We start from the raw sequence: 19,348 nt of genomic DNA on the forward strand, positions 1-19,348 counted from the left end.
ACTCATCCACTGTAGCTTCTGGGACTCAACTTTAGGATCATCGTCATATGCAGCCTGGAGCTAGCCATATTTGAAGAGCTAGGAAGGAGGCACAGTGATTGACAATCTCCTTTCTCCTCAACTAGAATGTCATTTCCCTTTTTAAAACTAATTTAAATCCCACCTACTTTCAATTGCTTGTCTAAAATAAAACCCAACTCCTCTCTTAAAGACTTTAAAAATATTATATAGCAGAGTTCATCTTTTCTTTCTTCAGAGAAAGCATCATGAAAACATGTTTTCGGGACATTAATAACTTGATATTCACAACCAACCTTTAAATTTGGAAACAAGGAATTTGTAACTATGTTGTATATATATGAAGAAAGTAAGCCTCAGAGAATTTCAAGAGCCCATCCAGGATAGTCTCTTCAGAGCCATGGTTCTCAAAGTACATCAGATCTCCAGAGTAGGTCTGCAGTGGGAGCCAAAATTTTGCATTTCTAACTTGGTCCCAGGTGATACTTGTACTGGCGCTGTTAGTCTACACTTAACTCTATTCACTTTTTTTGTGTTTTCTTAGGATAAAGAAAATATTTAGAAGATGAGATTCCTGTGTTTCTGGCTTTCATGTAAGAATTTTGTCTGAAAAAAGAAGCATAGACATTTAGAAATTTTGTATTTTTACATTTTTATAGATAAACTCATTGGATTATCTGTTTTTCATCTTGGAACATACTATCAACATTTTCTTTAGAAGATATACAGGACAGGTGGCTTTCAGTGGGAAGAAAGTGTCCTAACTAAAAACCTCAAGGAAGATAGGGCATGTGGAAATAAAGACCATCCAAATGAGAACAAACATAAGCTATGTATTCAGAGCTTGCTACAGCAAGGGCATCCATGCCACCACTTGAACTTGTCAGAGGCTGAAAGGCAGACAAAGCAGTGGGGAAGCTTCAGAGTGGAGAAAAGGAAAGGTGTTAGGCATGTTTTAATTGAGGTCATTGTCATGACAGCACTGGAGTCAATGGAGGTAGGCTAGCAAAGAGTGAGACATCTTATGTGATGGGTTTGGGGATCACATTTAGCTTTCTCTGGTTGGTTCTGAATTGGAAAAAAGAAAAAAAAAGATGAAAAATAAGGAGGCTGGCAGTTGTTGACCAAATCGTGACCATTCTGGACCAATCTTAAGAGATTGTAACTGGTTTCCTGCAATGGTTGCTGCAGAGTCTGTGGGCCAGAGTTCTGTTTATTACACATAGACTGACCATTGTCTGTTTCTAATTCAGTTTCTCAAGAGCTTACAAGGATGTCAGCAAAAGCAAGCCATCTCTGACTCCACAGTCAACTTGTCCACTAGGCAGACATGACCTACTGTCAAAGGCCCATGATACTTTTAGGGACCTATAAGAACATTTTAATTTCTTTTAAAATCAGAAAAAAAAAAATGAACTTACAGATTTTTAAATGTTTTAATGCATAATATCAATATATTTATTCCAACTCAATATTCTGAGAATGTAAATGTTGTATATGATATGGTTGGTAAAGATTGTGTTTTCATAGGAGGAAATGAGAAGGAGGTTTGGAAGAAAGAAGTTTATCATACTCAAAGGTCGCAGAGAGGGGACATCTCATGCTATGCAGGGACACAGAGAAGGCATGGGTGTCTGTCAGAAGGCAGAAAGGAGCAAAGAGAAAGCATTAGACCACAGGCTTTATTGGGTTTTCCATAGGAAAAACAGGGCAGAGCAAACAGTTTAGAACAGGGCTTGCTTTAAAAATTCCGGCTGGGCTTTGGGCTATAGGGATGGCCTCCACTTGAGTGATACTTGGCCCTGGGATAATTTAAGGCAGGGCAAACATTGGCTTAGTGTGTGAGAGTTAGATAAGGAAGTAATTAATGGATTGGTTGGTTTGCATATGAAAGGCTTGCGTTCATAGGCAAATTGTTATTATCTTTAGGAATTAGCTAGCCCTAGGCGGAGGAGTTTCTCCATGGTCTACAAGGCTCCCAAATGCCAGAGCAACAAGAATATAGATAATAATAATATATTATAAATTCAGTATTGGCCCTGTGAAGAATCGATGCCAAATAGACAAATACAGAATCTAAGAAAGCACAATTAGAACATTAAGTCATGAAATACAATTTTTAATATTTTTGTGGATGAAGAGGTCCAAGAAAGCCATAATACAGCCCTTCTTGGCTGCAGTCTGTACAAAGTTTGGTTCAGTGAGGGGTTTAATGGTGTAGGAGAAAAACTTCCAAGCAGATAAGGTTGAATAAAGTGGCACCACAACTCATAACCACTGCCCCTCTGGGTTCATAAAACCACCTTCCTTACTTGTTTTGTTGATCTTCTTTGTTTTGTTGATCTGCTCCTGGTACTTGTTCCTGAAAATTGCCTTTAGCATGTAGACACTGATTTTCTGGCCTCTATGTAGTTCCGGTCCTCAGGCTTCTTTCTTAAAGCCAACCCTGACCTTTGTCTTGACATTACTGCCCTGGTTACCGCAGTAATATGCTGAACACATAATACCAAGAACAATGAGTATTTGTGTTTGCTTTTTTTTTTTTAAACAGAACCTAAAATGTTCTGGACTTGCACTTATAATTTTATTAACTACTCAACAAATGATATTTATTATTACCAAAGAATACTAAATTACATTTTTATTATATGCTTTTTGATTTGTATTAACTATTATACATTAATACAGTTAGGAATATATACTGCTACAAACAGGCATAATGGAGATTTTTTTTGAGAAGTTTTGTATTTTATTATGTGTTCTTCCATTTAATTTGAATTATATTGCTTTCATATTATAGCTTATCTGGTCTTTCTGTTTCATGATATACATAGAATATCAGTTCTAAATTACTAAAATATTTAAGGAAAACATTTAGTTCAGACACCGTACCTCACTGTGGTCACAGAACTTTAGTCATTGACTGAGGTCTTGAAAGTCACCATCTTATTGTTTTTTTTCTTGCAGAAGAAATGTCAAGTTATACTTCTTTACTCTGCAGGTTTCAGAGAATATTTGTTTTCAGATAAGTAGCTTGGAGTTTACCCTTCAGATATTCAAATAAACACAGCACCATTTTCGACCTTTCAACTTTCTTCTCAAAAACTTTCAGGAGCTCAGCAGCAGAAAGTCACCAGTTTTTGGAGAAAGAACTTGAATATTTTAAATGTTCTTAAAGTTTTGAAATCACCAAGGCCACTGTGTAGAAAGGATTACTGATTCTTTCTATAGAAAATTGCAATTTGCAGTCAATCCCGATGGGGCAATGAGTGAGGGTAGCGAAGAAAGAAAAAAAAATGTTATGACTTTATCTCAATGAACTATTAGGAAAGTGTTCGAGACATACCACTAGCTAAAAAAATGATTTTAAGAAAAATAGACAATTTGTCTTCATCAAAAATTTCTTCCATGCAATAAGATTACAGGACGAGAAAGAGGAAGGTGAGTAGATGAGGCAGATTAGAAAGTAGGTAGTGTAAATAACATTATATGGTTCCTCAATACCTTAGCCTCCCTTATTTATCGCTGATAGAACCTTGATCTTGTTCAGAGTTCTTCTGTCCCCAAGCAATGAATCACAACTCATCTGGCCCATTATGACAAGCCTGTTCTCTGTCAGGCTGCCTTGGAGCTAGGGTCAGCCAACTGAGTTCTTCTGCATTTAAGGGGCTGACTGCAGGAAGGACTTCTAGGAAAGGTTTTGCTTTCCTGGTAATTAATGAGGTCAGGTAGAGTGACTCTCCACTCCTTTCTTATCTTCTACCAGCTTTTTGCTTTGAACAGTGGACCCAGTGCTTATGGCTGCATCACCATTTTAATTACCAGTTCAAGAACAGAAGCTAAACCACTAACAGTGGCAACCTAACTCAATCTTGTTATACAATTACAGAAATGATTTCCTTGCTTTTAAAGCCTTTATAAGTCAGGAATTTTTAAAACTGGCATTCAAATAGATTTCTAATTAGTACAATGTAGCCCCATCTCAGTTCAGTTATGTCAGCCCCATGTCTATATTGGGCATCTGAACAACATTTAAGAAAGTTTCATTGCTTAATTTTGAAAACACTATATATGGCAATATCTATGTTCTCCCAAATTTGCTTACCTATGACTCAATGCATGGACAAAGCCAACAAAATTTTAAAAATGCCATTAATATGTTTTGTTATTATGGACTGGAGGAAGAGAGATTGCAGGCAGTGGTTGGAGACTGGGTTCAGATTATAATGGGTTGAGGAATAAATGGATGCTGAGAAAGTGGAACCAACGTATGAGCTATTCCCTCAAGAAGTCTGGAGGTGAAGAGAAAGAGAAAACGGTGCAAAACTGAGGACTATGTTATTTGGGGAATACAGAAAATAGGTTTCTAGTTGAGGGGAAAGTGCAGTGGATAGGAAGAAAGAATGAATCACAAGGGAGGAAATGATCAATGGAGTAAGATCCAACTACAATGTATGCCAGGCTTTATTTTATTTTATTTTTAACAGGCTCTCACTCTGTTGCCCAGGATGGAATGTGGTGGCGCAATCACTGCTCACTGCAGCCTCAATTTCCTAGGCTCAAACGATCCTCCTCCTTCAGCCTCCTGAGTATCTGGGACTATAGGTGTGCATAACCACACCTGGTTAATTTTTTCTATTTTTTTTTGTAGATACAGGTTTTTGTAGATACAGGGTTTCTATTTTTTTTTTTTAGATATCTTGCCCAGGCTGGTCTTGAACTCCTGGGCTCAAGTCATCTGCCCACCTTGGCCTCCCAAAGTGCCCGCATTACAGGTTTGAGCCACCATGCCCAGCCCCAGATGTTCTAGTTCTTGAAGACTCTGCCAATATTTTAGAAACTGAAATACATCAAATAAAAATAAAATATGCAAATAGAGGCCAGGCAGGTAAGATATTACATATTTTTAACAACCCACAAATGCAGACATGCAAATTTACAGTACTTTCTTAGAAAGTATTCAAGATAAAGTAATAAGGAAGTTTTTTTAAATCCACACTATAATTTAATGTAGGAATATTTTCTACAAATAATAACAAGTCTGACAATATGTTCATAATGTCCTCTTTTAAGAACTTTTTAGACTTCCTTTCTACTGGAAAACTTTTAACTTTGAAAACCGCAAGTAATATTTTTCTTCCTGAAACCTCTGCAGTGGTAGCAATGCATTGAAGTTTGATTAAAAGGTCAGTTAATGCAAACATAAATCCCTTAAAATATTTAGAGCACACAAGTTTCAACTCATCTTGTATTTATAAGACAACATTTTAAAAGGAATATCTCTTAAGAATGGAGGCTATTATGTTGAGCAATGCCTTCCTTTCCCAATAGAGTATTAGACAAGCTGTATATATAAATCTGCTTTATGTTACTGTATCAATGGCTGATGTTCAATGGACTTTTGGTATTAGGGCTATAAATATCTGACAGAGAAATAAACATCATGTGGAAGGAAATTGACTATAATGGAAGGAGGTGCTCTGAATAGGCCTCCATGGAATTATCTGCTCAATCTTTGAAACTTTGTTTTGGCGTTGTTACTTTTGAGAGTGTAATGATTTTTCTTATGTGGTTGGTGCTTTGAAAGGACTTCAGGGGTGAACCTGTGTTCTCATCATCCACACTGGTGGCTATCAAGCCTGTTGTTAAAGCTTATGTGTAATGTTGACCCATAATTCAATTAAAAAATGTTAAACTAACAACAATGAGGGTGATTTTGTTGTTGTTGTTGTTGTTGTTTGTTTTTTTGTTTTTTGTTTTTTTTTTTGAGATGGAGTCTCTCTCTGTCCCCCAGGCTGGAGTGCAGTGGCGCGATCTTGGCTCACTGCAAGCTCCGCCTCCAGGGTTCACGCCATTCTCCTGCCTCAGCCTCCTGACTACAGGAGCCCGCCACCACGCCCGGCAATTTTTTTTTTTTTTTTTTTTTTTTTTTGTATTTTTAGTAGAGACAGGGTTTCACCATGTTAGCCAGGATGGTCTCGATCTCCTGACCTCGTGATCCACCCGCCTCGGCTTCCTAAATTGCTGGGATTACAGGCGTGAGCCACCGCACCCGGCCGATGAGGGTTTTTATAACCCTCCTCCTTCCCCAATAAAGTGTGTCCACATATTTCATTTTGTCTGTCTTGAAGTTTACAGGTAATAATTAATCACAATATACAAGCTCACTCTTTTCTTTCTTCCCCTCTCTCCTTTCCTCCATCCCTATCTCTGCATTTCTCATTCCAATATGGAAGGAAATATTTACCACCACCTACCATACATTGATGTTTAGGAAGACCAAAGCTGGAATTAAAATCCTCAGCAGGGGTTCCCATAATGAATGACTATGGGTGTGAGGGTTTCTCAGCATATGTGTGTGTGCGTGTGTGTGTCTCTGTGTGTGTGTGTGTGTGTGTGTGTGTGTGTGGTTTTTGCTTTTTCATCCTTACCATCCTTTCATCATTCAAGGAGCCATATTTCATATTCTATTTGCATAAGCAAGGAAAACATTAAACAATTCCTGAAGATACAAGTAATCAAGTGTTATACCATGAAGTTCTAATAATAAATATTAAAGATAGGGCAGTAAAACAGTACAAAGAAAAGCTTTGTAGTGAACATAGAACTTGTCCAGGACTTTGGACAATACGTCTGGTTAGAGAGGTGGCAAAGCACAGAAGATTAAATACATTAAGGACTCCGTTTCTTCCTGTTAGTTTACTGCTCATTCCTGCCATGAGAAGATGATAGAGAAGATCACCACAGTGTGGCTTGCTTCTAAGGCAGCATGGTTTCATGCAGAGGATCTAAACTGGGTACCATGTGCTGGGCTGCAAAAGGGCTGTGCAGTGCCTAAAATGTTGTGCAAAATTTTATAAAGGTAAGCATTTGTTTTCTGGGGAAGGATACACCCAATAGAATACTGTTTATGAAAATGTGATCTAATTACATTATACTCCAGCATCTCTCCTTTATAAAGTGCAGAAAACTAAGGTCTATTCGAGTGCAATGTTTGGTCTATTGTCGTAGATAATAAATAATTGGTCCTGGATCACCCCTAGATCTCTATTGTTTCATCGATGCATCCTCATACCCACAACTTCATTTGGTTGGTACATCTGCTCTGGGTCATTGCATTAGTTTCTTAAGACCACTGTAACAAAGTACCAAATATTAGGCAGTTTAAAGTAACAAAAATTTATTTTCCCATAGCTGCGGAAAACAGAAGTCTGATATTAATGTGTCAGTAGGCCACTGCTCCCTCTGAGACTCTGGGCAGATCTCTTTTTTGCCTTTTTTTAGCTTCTGATGATGCTCATCAAACCTTGGCGTTCCTTGACTTGCAGCTGCATCACTCCAGTCTCTCCCTGTGCCATTATATGGCGTTTTTCCCTGGGCATCTCTGTCATCACATGACATTTTTCTCTTCTTATAAGGACGGTAGTCATATTGAATTAGCATGTATCCTAATAACTTTATATTAACTTAGTTATATCTGAATATCCAATAAGGTCACATTCACGGTTACCAAGAGTTAGGAGGTAAGCATATCTTTTGGAGAGAGACAATAAACTAAAGATTTTTCTCCATTTCTCTCCTTAAAATAACTCTTCCCCTCTGTTTTCATAAAGCTATTATTCCAAAAATAATTGAATTCATTCTGCTCAAACTCCATCAACTGAAGTTAAGGTCGATCATTTTTCTAAGTCATCAGCAAATCATTCTGAATTCTAAGAGGGTATGATGTGCCATTGTTCTACATTTTGAACTGTAGCCAAACTTGGAGAGCCACTAAATGGGCTCCCATATGTTGACTCTGAATCATTCATAAGTAGTCTCTTGAACCGCCACACAACTGACATCTGACATAAATAAACAACCACATTTTTCTGGCTTGTTTATGAGCATGTCTTGGGGAGCAAAGTCAAAGCCTTCCTGAAGGAAAGATATATTACACCTATTGCTTTTCCCATCTACAAAGCTAGTGACTCTGTCACAAAAGAAAATTAGATTGGTCTGACATTATTTCTTCCTATGGCCAACTTGACTGTTCTCCAACAATCCTCTTCACTAGTTTAGGGATCCAAAGAGTAAAAACACACGTAGATATAACATTCTGCTTAAAATGTAAGACTTACCCAAATTTTATGCACTATCTTTTTAAAATATAGCTATTTTGACCCTCTTGGATAAATGGGAATTTTTGGCCCGTTTGGTCTTGATAAGAAACTTTACAATACTCATAGAAAATTGCAAATTTCAGACAATCTTGATCCGCAAAAAGAACCCATCACTTCAGCCTGTTATTTCTTTAAATTCCCATGAAACTCTCTTGAGAAAATTTGTTGAACTGTGTAATAGAAACTGACATAAAGATGGGGCATTAATACACTGATTTCCTTTCTTTGGGTTATATATCTAGCAGTGAGACTACAAAATCACATTGTAGTTCTATTTTTAGCTTTTCAAGGAACCTCCATACTCTTCTTCATAGTAGCTATACAAATTTACATTCCCAACAGTGTATGAGGGTTCCCTTTTCTCTACATTATCACCGGCATTCATTATTGCCTATCTTTTGGATAAAAGCCATTCTAGCTGGAGTGAGATGATATCTCATCATAATTTTGATTAAGTATCTGCACTCCCATGTTTACTGCAGCACTATTCACAATAGCCAAGATTTGGAATCAACCTAAGTGTCCATCAACAGATGAATGGATAAAGAAAACATGGTACATTTACACAATGGAATACTATTCAGCCATAAAAAAGAATGAGATCTTGTCATTTGCAACAACATGGATGGAACTGGCTGATATTATGTTATGTGAAATAAGCCAGGCACAGAAAGACAAACTTCACATAATATCACTCATTTGTGGGAGCTAAAAAGTAAAACAATTGAACTCTTGGAGTTAGAGAGTAGAATGATGGTTATCAGAATCTGGGAACGGTAGTAGAGTGAGGAAAGTGCAGATAGTTAATGAGTACAAAAATATAGTTAGATAGAATGAATAATATCTAGTATTTGACAGCATAATAGGGTAGCTACATCTAACAAGAATTTATTGTACATTTTAAAATAACTGCAAGAGTATAATTGTAATGTTTGTAACACAGAGAAATAAACAATTGAGGTGATGAAGGCCCAATTTACCTTGATGTGATTCTTACACATTGTATGCTTGTATCAAAATATCTCGTGTACCCCATAAATATATATACCTATTATGTACCAATAAATATTAAAAATATTTTTTAAAGGAGCACCAAAAGTTAGAAGACAAAACAAACTTGACTGAATAAGTGAATTGCTTAATTGCTCTGTAAGAATATTTTTCTATTTTGATATTATAACATAAAAGTCATATGTTGATATATTAACTATCTTGAATACGGAGAAGAAATCTCACTGTTAGGTTGAGTGAGATTATGCCATTTTTTAACCCACAGCCAATTTTGACCTTACAATGAATGACACCATATTATTGAATTCAGGAAGAACAGAATTTTATTCACTAAATTTCACTACCTGCAAATTATCTTGAAACCTTTGGATTATCTGGGAAGACGTTAGTAGCTTGTCACTGTGTGTGACATTTGCCTATGCTCGTGGCTGAGTGTGAAGGGATCCAGCTACATTTGGTTGGAAAGGCAGTCTGAACCATTTAGTTTCACTTTAGCAGCTACTCTCAGGTACCAGATTGCTTCTGAGACCAAGTTTCACTGTCTTGACCTTGAAATTAAAATTTGTCCATCAATCTTTGGTCTTCTCACCTCCCTTTTCTACAATGGATTTGTTGCATTAACTTCTACACTTGCTTCCTTTCATGGGTTTTGTCCCTGTCATGTCTTTTTTCCATTATTCCACTTTTTGGTCTTCCAAGAGATTCCATTCAACACATTTCTGGCAAAGACCTCCTGAGGTATCACGAACTACCATTATGTTACTGGATACTCAGCTTTGGCTGTGTGTTCCAATATTTGCTATTAGCAGGTGGTAGGAAACTGGGCTGTCTGAAATTTTTAAAAACCTTGTTTCATTTTCATACCCAGTATGTACAACAGATAGGTCTCTGACATTTGATGTTTGCTGCTAATTGATTTTTCAAGATTTGCAGCTATCTAAAAAACATCAGAGTTCTTATTTCTCAGCAATCTAAACAAGTATGATTTGGGGTTTTGCAGATCTTTAGAATTATCTCTGTGTGTGCATCTAACCTGAACTAGGGATTAGAAACCGAGTAACACAGATACATTAATAAAAATAGGTATGTATATCAAGTATAATAAAATAGTAAATTGGTATTAATCCCATAGGAAAATTTGTTCAAAACATGAAAAATGGTTAACCTAATTTCAGTGAGAAAAATCTCAGATTGTTTGGTGGACACTGAATGGATAAAACACTTCTTTTGTAATTTTTATTGCTTTTATTTTTATCTTAGCTTAAAGTTCAAATTCCCTAAATAGGCCCTCTATGGTCTTAGTTCTTCTGACCCCATCCACCTCCAACTCCAACTCTTAGACAATGTTAGTATGTCCAAGAAAAAAAAATTCATTTTCTCAAATACAATGCTTTTCTCCTTGGTAGTAAACTCTTGCAAAGATTGTACTCATCTGATTAAAATAGTTTTCCCCTCTGTCTTTACATTTCTATTTTCTTTTCACCCTTAAGACCTCACTTAATAAATGACTTCTTCCCAGAGGCTTTCCCTAACTTCTTAACTGCGTGAAGTGCCACTGCTGTCTACCCCATACAACACTCCACTGCCCATAACATGCACTTACCACCATGCGTTGGGACAATCTGGCTCTTCTCTCATTCCCTTTCTTGCCCATGAACTCCATGAGAGCATAATACATGTATAAGTACACTCCCAAGTACGTGGACAATGTTTAGTCACTATTTGTTAAGTGAATGAAGCATGAATAAATGTGAATGTTGCAATAGATTTGATTTCCAAAAGTGGAAAATCTCCTAGAATAAATATACTGCTCAGTTGAGGCCAAAAATTGACCTTTATAAATCTATCATTTATTGGAATACAAACTTAGAGCTCAACTTTCTATTTTCAGCCTCGTCTTTCTCTTGAACTCCATAATTATGTATGCAACTTCATCTTCAGCATCTTCAGTTGGATGTCTAATTCCAAACTGCACATGTACAGGAGACGTTTTGACCATTTTCCCACAAACTTGACCTATCCACAGGCTTTTTCATCTCTGTTTTGGCATTTACATAGGTAAGAATAAATAAATATATCTCTGTGCAATCATCAAGTCCCATGTCTTGGATTCATCTTCGACTCTTCTTCTTCTCCTAGTCACAACATGCAATGCATCAGCATATTTCCTTAAATCCACTTTAAACATATATTCAAACTTTGACAATTTCTCAACTGTTTTCCAAGCTATCATCTTCTCTTATCTGCATTGTAACAATAGACTCCTAACAGGTCTCCTTGCTTGATACCAAAGTTATCAGTTACCTTCAGTTTATTCTCACATAATCAGAGCAACTCTCTTAAAACACAAGGAAAACTACATCTTTCCTCTGCTCATCAGCTTCCAATGGCTTCCCACTTCACTGAGAGTACAGACTAAAGACCTTTCGGTGGCCCACAAGGGTTTTGGTGATAGAGCCTTCTTACCCTTGCTGACTTCTCCTCCTGTACTGTCTTCCAATCCCAACTCCAATGACATTGATGTCCTTGATGTTCCTTCAGTGATACTTAGCCTGTTGTACACCCATACAGGAATGGTCTTCTCTCAGATATAACATTCCCTCATTTCCTGCAAGTCTTTGCTCCAATATCATCTTCTCAAGGAGGCCTTTCTAAACCATCTTTCAAAAAATTGCCATCGTCATTGACCTTACCCTTCTACCATTCTTGTTTTCCTTTTTTTAGTTTTTCTTTTATGTAGTGCATTTTACCTTCTAATACATTGCACTATTTACCGGCAGGGATATTGTTTCTTCTGTTAACTGTTGTGTTCCCAGCGACTAGAACAGACTTAGCACTTAATAGGCATTCCATATTTGTTAAAAATGAATGTATGAAACTCTAAGTCTAAAACCTAAATAAGCTTTGTTCCATGTTTTCATGAACCTCATAATAAGAAAAATCTAGGAAAAGACTCTTCATAGTAATGAAAAGCTAGGGAAAGCCTCTTATAACTCCCAATGAGACAATGGGCTTTCCTAGAAAGTCATATTTTAATGTTCCTACCAGTTTAATTTGTTTTAACTTTAAAAATATAAATGTTAAGTGTGGTGCCCAGGTAACAGCTGACCTTTGAAAGACACAAGCTAGAATTCAATTTTTGCCAGGGGAATTTTGCCTAGTCAAGTTGAACAGATATTTTATATTTTACCCTAAAATTTAAGAATCTCAGGCCCAGTGAATTTTTTTTTCCATTAGGTAAATTGTTCCCAAGCTTTCCATATGATTCCCTTTCAAGGGAAAATTTTCTAGTTTTGTGTGGTTCATGTTTTTTTTCCACCCCTGAAATTCCAAGATCACTTAACTATGATTAAATAACAGCTCACTTTTCTTTTACTTTGCCATAGCTTAAAAGGACCTCTTGCTCTAGTGGCCCCTGAATGCAAAACAAGCATTGCCTGGCCACAGGCATGCTTGGCCATGGCTGGTAATGAGAAAGTAGGAATTCTTAAGCCAGGATGAGTATAAAGTGAATTTTTCTGGTTTTGTTCAGAGACCATAGCTCAAACATCAGGCACCATGTGTGGTTCTCATTCCCCACTTGTAAATGCTGAAACCCCATTAAAGAAACTACCAGAGCATTGTCATAAATATCTCAGATAGAAGTTTGCAAGAAAACACTGCTGTTAAAAAACAATAAGCCTTGAAACTTACACTGTGATGAAGCCCTAAGGTTGATAATTCAAACCAAGACATTTCTCTTTTATGTGATTTGCTAGGAGATTTTCTTGCTTTATTTTCTTGAAGCCATATGACTAGTTAAAAATCCATACATTTGGTATCTAGGAACTAACTAAATTTAAAACCACAGAACCAATCTTTCTTAATGTGTGTTTCCAACTATTTCACAATTTGTGAACATTGGCTTTAAATTGGCCTGTACATCTGAGCTGGTTATGGTCATTAGAGAATTCCAACCTAGATAAAATTTTTGCAACCATAGCCCACAGTAAAAACACTATAAATTGAACAGAGATTTCTTCTGCTTCTCTTATTCTTTTCTTCTGACTCTCAACCTATTGAAACCATTTCTTAAGGCTGATTTGGGAAGAAAATGTTAAAGCTTTTGTACTTTCAAATTTGTATTAAAAAACAGGAAATTATTAAGTACTTAACAATGGGACAGATATGAGAGCTTACAGAAATATAAAGATGACAAATGCAAAGGCCCTGCCAACATGAAAAAGGATAAGTGGCATTCATATATGCTCTCTGAAGTGTGGCAGATGCTGCTTATTACTTGTCTCATATCCATTATTCTCTTCTACCTGGCTAACAAGTCCAGTAGTCAGGTGCACAGCCCTAGAGAATAACTCTGCCATCCTGGTATCTTTTTTTTTTTTTTTTTTTTTTGTAGTCTGAGGATAGGTATTTTGTTTCACATATTTTATTTTATTTTATTTTTATTATTATTATACTTTAAGTTTTAGGGTACATGTGCACAATGTGCAGGTTTGTTACATATGTATACATGTGCCATGTTGGTGTACTGCACCCATTAACTCGTCATTTAGCATTAGGTTTATCTCCTAATGCTATCCCTCCCCCTCCCCCCACCCCACAACAGTCCCCAGAGTGTGATGTTCCCCTTCCTGTGTCCATGTGTTCTCATTGTTCAATTCCCACCTATGAGTGAGAACATGTGGTGTTTGGTTTTTTGTTCTTGCGATAGTTTGCTGAGAATGATGGTTTCCAGCTTCATCCATGTCCCTACAAAGGACATGAACCCATCATTTTTTATGGCTGCATAGTATTCCATGGTGTATATGTGCCACATTTTCTTAATCCCATCTATCATTGTTGGACATTTGGGTTGGTTCCAAGTCTTTGCTATTGTGAATAGTGCTGCAATAAACATACGTGTTCATGTGTCTTGATAGCAGCATGATTTATAATCCTTTGGGTATATACCCAGTAATGGGATGGCTGGGTCAAATGGTATTTCTAGTTCTAGATCCCTGAGGAATCACCACACTGACTTCCACAATGGCTGAACTAGTTTACAGTTCCACCAACAATGTAAAAGTATTCCTGTTTCTCCACAACCTCTCCAGCACCTGTTGTTTCCTGACTTTTTAATGATCACGCTACCTGACTTCAAACTATACTACAAGGCTATAGTAACTAAAACAGCATGGTACTGGTACCAAAACAGAGATATAGACCAATGGAACAGAACAGAGCCCTCAGAAATAATGCTGCATATCTACAACTTTCTGGTCTTTGACAAACCTGACAAAAACAAGCAATGGGGAAAGGATTGCCTATTTAATAAATGGTGCTGGGAAAACTGGCTAGCCATATGTAGAAAGCTGAAACTGGATCCCTTCCTTACACCTTATACAAAAATTAATTCAAGATGGATTAAAGACTTACGTGTTAGACCTAAAACCATAAAAACCCTCAAGGAGAACTACAAACCACTGCTCAATGAAATAAGAGGATACAAACAAATGGAAGAACATTCCGTGCTCATGGGTAGGAAGAATCAATATTGTGAAAATGGCCATACTGCCCAAGGCAATTTATAGATTCAATGCCATCCCCATCAAGCTACCAATGACTTTCTTCACAGAACTGGAAAAAACTACTTTAAAGTTCGTATGGAACCAAAAAAGAGCCGGCATTGCCAAGTCAATCCTAAGCCAAAAGAACAAAGCTGGAGGCATCACGCTACCGTCCTGGCATCTCTTAAAGCTAAAAGTAACCACATGTGCTGACCAATGAAATTGCACATGAATGTCTTCTGGGGTTTCTAGAGAAGCTTTTGTATTTTCAATAAAAGAAGGTAGATGTGGGTAGAGCCCTTCCTTCCTTCCTTCCTTCTTCTTCCTAAGCTGAATGAAGGCTTGAAGTCAGAAACTACAGCAGTTCATTTTGACCATGATGTAAAAAACTCAACTCAGTAAGAAATGCAGAGTCAAGAATCCTTAATGCATCCTTAATACATCCTTAATAAAACTAGTGAGCCTGTGAGGCAACCGTATCACTGACTATACCTGGACATTTTCTGAAAACCAATTTATGTGTGTTTAAACTATTTAAAAATCAGTTTTTCTGATCACTGCAACTAAAAAAATTCATAACAAGCCCACATGATCACAAGTTAGACACTTGGAGTATGATGGTGTTTCTGGCAGTGGCATTCTAGAGGTTTTTAAGGGCTCCAGTCATTGAATTCCTCATCTGCAGACATACCTGACAGCTCTTGGAAGACAGGATGGCAAGAGGTGAAATCTTGCTTAGATGATGGACAAATTCAGGCAATGTGAATAAAAACCATAGCTCCTGAAAGTCTTTGGAGATACACTCATTTGTTTGAAGGTATTATTCCCATAAGCTGTCTGTTTAAATGGAAATTAATCTGGAGGAGATAAGGCATTAAGCCGTGGCAACATGAGAATGTGAAAAGAGCTCCAGCTTTGTAATCTTCCTGACATGGGACTAAAATCTGCCTTTCCCTGTCGTTACTTGTATGATGCTACTGAGCTTCTTTGGGCCTCAGTATCCTGATCTCAATGGATGAAGTATTAACACTGGCTTCACAGAGAACTTGATGAAGTTAAATATCATGTACACAATGTGCACAGCAATTACTAGTACATGGTAGCCATTCCAAATGTGCTAGCTGTAATTTAATATTATTGTTGGCATTATTTATTATTATTAGGTTAGCAAATGATATGCTTTTACTGTGTCACCACCCAACTCTCACCTTGAATTGTAGTAATTCCCATGTATCACGTGTGGGGCCAGGTGGAGATAATTGAATCATGGGGGTGGTTTCCCCCATACTGTTCTCCTGGTAGTGAGTAAGTCTTACATGAGCTAATGGTTTTATAAATGGGAGTTCCCCCGTATAAGCTCTGTCTTGCCTGCCACCATGTAAGATGTGACTTTGCTCCTCCTTGCCTTCCAAAATGATTATGAGGCCTTCCCAGCCATATGGAACTGTGAGTCAATTAAACCTCTTTCCTTTACAAATTACCCAGTCTTGGGTATGTCTTTATTAGTAGCTTAGGAACAGACTAATACAGCAAAGATTGGCTTAACAGGTTTCTGTTAAGATGGCAGTGAGGAGGGAACACTTGGCAAGGACATTTTCCTAGGTGAGCATAGAGCATTTAAAGGGAGAAACTTTTCCATTTTATCCACAGCTATGGACAAAGGCTTTCCCCTTTCTTTAACTGGACAGTTAAGACAGCTAAATGTTAATTCCTAGAGTCTCCCCACATATGCAATGCCAATAAGAAATGCTGCCTTGGTAAATGACAAACATGAGGCTGGGTTTGCTGGGGACTACACAGAGATTCCCAAATCAGAGATCAAAATAGCTCTGGGGGGTTTTGTTTGTTGTGTGTTTTATTTTGTTGTTATTGTTGTTTACTCCTTTATTTAGTGTAAATGATTTGGTGTATGGTAATACCGTTCTCCAAGAAAGCAAGTCCTGGTATAGGAGGTTTGTAGAAGGAAGGAGTTTTGGGTTAGGGTGAGCTGAGTTACTTTAATGTACCTGCAGTACACTCACATGGGTATTGGGGGTGATTTAACAACAGGAGGAGTAAGAAAAGAATATGGTTCAATTCCAGACCCAAAGATTACCCATTTAAAAGACCCAAAGTGAGAAAAACAAGATTAGCAAAGGAGTTAGAAAATAAGCACTAATAAAAGCAAGAGGAAAGTTGGGAGGATTCAGTATCATTAACCAAAGGTAGTTATAAGTTCTAGAGAAAATGGCATGGTAGAAATAAATCCATACTTCACTAGAGCATATCTGAAAGACTTTCCTACTTTAGTCATTACAATTATAAATAAAATAGTCAATATTAAAATTTCTAGAGGATTTTCACTAACTGAAGCATTGCAGTAACTACAGATATTAAAAGACATTACATTGTATTAAATTCAATAGCTTATAGTCTAGTTTCATTTAGATGAACAAATATTCTACTCAGCATAATATTTAATATAAACTCCATACTTTGTGATTAGCATTTGAATTTGTAAAGTTACCAGTATATAAGAGGTTTGTCCTAAAAATAAGGAGATCTCTTTTTACAAATACATCATCCAAATAAACACTGCCCTTCATTTCATTACATAGGTAGGTCATGTATTGCTCCATTGATGCTGCCCTTATTCATGATGATTAAAGCCTTTGGTAGGTATTCCTTCAGAACAATGTAAGTACTACAGAGAGCATGTGTTTTAGATTTACTCAATCCTAAATTTGAAATCATGTATTGCTTTTTACTGTATGACCTTGGGAATATTACCTAAGTCTCAATATGTTTGTCTGAATGGTGGAAAAAATAATACTGAGTTGCTATAAAGATGATATAAAATAGTACAGACTAATCACCTAATACAGTGGCTGGACCATATTAGAACTTTAGCAAGTTCTTGTTGATACTGGTATTATTAGCCTCGGGGTGTTTGGCAACATCTCATTTCTTTGTAACTATGTGTCATAATTGTATGTCAACTCTACTTCTTGTTCTCAAAACAATAAGTAATTTTTAATAATCCATCTTATTGTATAGATTTTGTTCTGAATGACTTTGAGTGCTCTCTAAATCTTAAATTCATTTTCAAATGGTCAAGAAGGAACAGTTGCTAAATTCTAATGAATTTGTCAAAGACTATGAAGGAAGTTTCAAAAAAAAGAGTTCAAAAATATTTTAGGTCGTGGCATCATTGTTGCAATGAAAACAAACTCTCTCAAGTCACCTTGAGAGCCAAAAGTAATTCAAATATGAAATAATCTTTTTAAAAGTAAAATGAATCCTATTACTTTATAACCATATGTCAATCTTAATGAATAAGATTTTAAAGAAAAGATAAAATCTTACATGAAAGTTAACTATATATTTAATCAATTAAAATATTTGCCCCAAGTATCCTTCAGCTGCATGATTTATTTGGCAGGCAATTATTCGTGGTAGCATTTTGATGTCACCAGTATTAGACATTTTTAAAAAGGAATGAATACGATGAACCTGTATGACATTTTATATCCAATGCACCATTAAAATTCATATCAATTAAACACAAAAATTAAGACTCTATCATGTATATTATATAAAATTTATAAAGTGAAAAGGGAAATGAATCTATTTATACATTTAATTGTTTTCTATTTGCCAAATAAATAGTTTTAGTGAAATGTTCTAAATTAGTGCACAGTGTGATTAAGGTATTTGAATTTCATCAAATTTACATGCAATTTTTGTATTTGTTTCTATTACATGGAGCTAGTCTCAGTCAACATTTTCATATACTGACATTAGTTTTGTTTAAACTTCTATTTGTTTTAATATTTCTTGAGAACTTGATTAACATTTTAACAGCTTTGTGCTAGGTATTTTATGTGAATTATATACCTTCTTATTTTATTCTAATAAAAATCACCGTGAAGTAGGCTCTATTATTAATCACACTGAGGGATGAGAGAGTTGATGTTTAGAGATTAAGAATTTTGCCATAAATGACCCAAATACTGTAAAACAGATCTAGGAATCAAGTTCCAAAGTCTTTTAATGCTCAAATAAAAGTCCACCTGCTCGGTAACGAGGAAAAACAGAAATAAGAATGGTTACAATGCCTTCTCCTTCTAAAGATTGCTGATGACTTACTGATTCTTGAAATATTCTGAAAATAAAGAGCCTAACATGAGAAAGGCTATTCTTTAATATTAGACCAACACTGAACCGGCCACACAACATTGCACAGTGGTTTAGAGCATGGGCCCTGCCAGCTTTCAAACCTGCTTCCTATTTGTCATCATCTGACTCTAGACACTTTATTTACCTACAATCCAGTTTTCTTATCTGTCAGTGAGGGTAAGACTCTACCATACAGAATTGTTGTAAGGATTGAAAAAGCAAGTGTTAGTTAAAAATCACTTAGAATAGTGCCTGTCCCATAATAAATACTATGCACATATCTATTAAGAATAAATTATTTTTAAAATCTGTGAGAGAATAGTCAAAGCCATTGTCAATTTAATGTATTCAGCTGGTAGATTTTGTTTATGCCCCTAGCGAAGACTTATTTCTCACTATTAATCACTCCATGGAAGGGTCTTCACACTTATTCAGAGTAATTATTGATTAGAT

At 36.3% G+C, this 19,348-nt stretch overlaps 1 protein-coding gene and 1 long non-coding RNA gene across 2 annotated transcripts in view; one reads left to right on the plus strand and one right to left on the minus strand.

The window, feature by feature from the left end:
* Positions 1 to 19,348, minus strand: part of LOC129528167 (uncharacterized) — a 262,066-nt gene that overhangs the window by 96,529 nt on the left and 146,189 nt on the right. The window lies entirely within an intron of this gene.
* Positions 5,146 to 11,219, plus strand: LOC109024034 (uncharacterized). Its single transcript, XR_008673393.2, has 3 exons — positions 5,146 to 5,204; positions 6,717 to 6,880; positions 11,083 to 11,219. It is a non-coding gene; the product is annotated as an uncharacterized lncRNA (long non-coding RNA).

Source organism: Gorilla gorilla, chromosome 17 (genome assembly GCF_029281585.2).
Source record: "Gorilla gorilla gorilla isolate KB3781 chromosome 17, NHGRI_mGorGor1-v2.1_pri, whole genome shotgun sequence".
Taxonomy (NCBI): domain Eukaryota; kingdom Metazoa; phylum Chordata; class Mammalia; order Primates; family Hominidae; genus Gorilla; species Gorilla gorilla.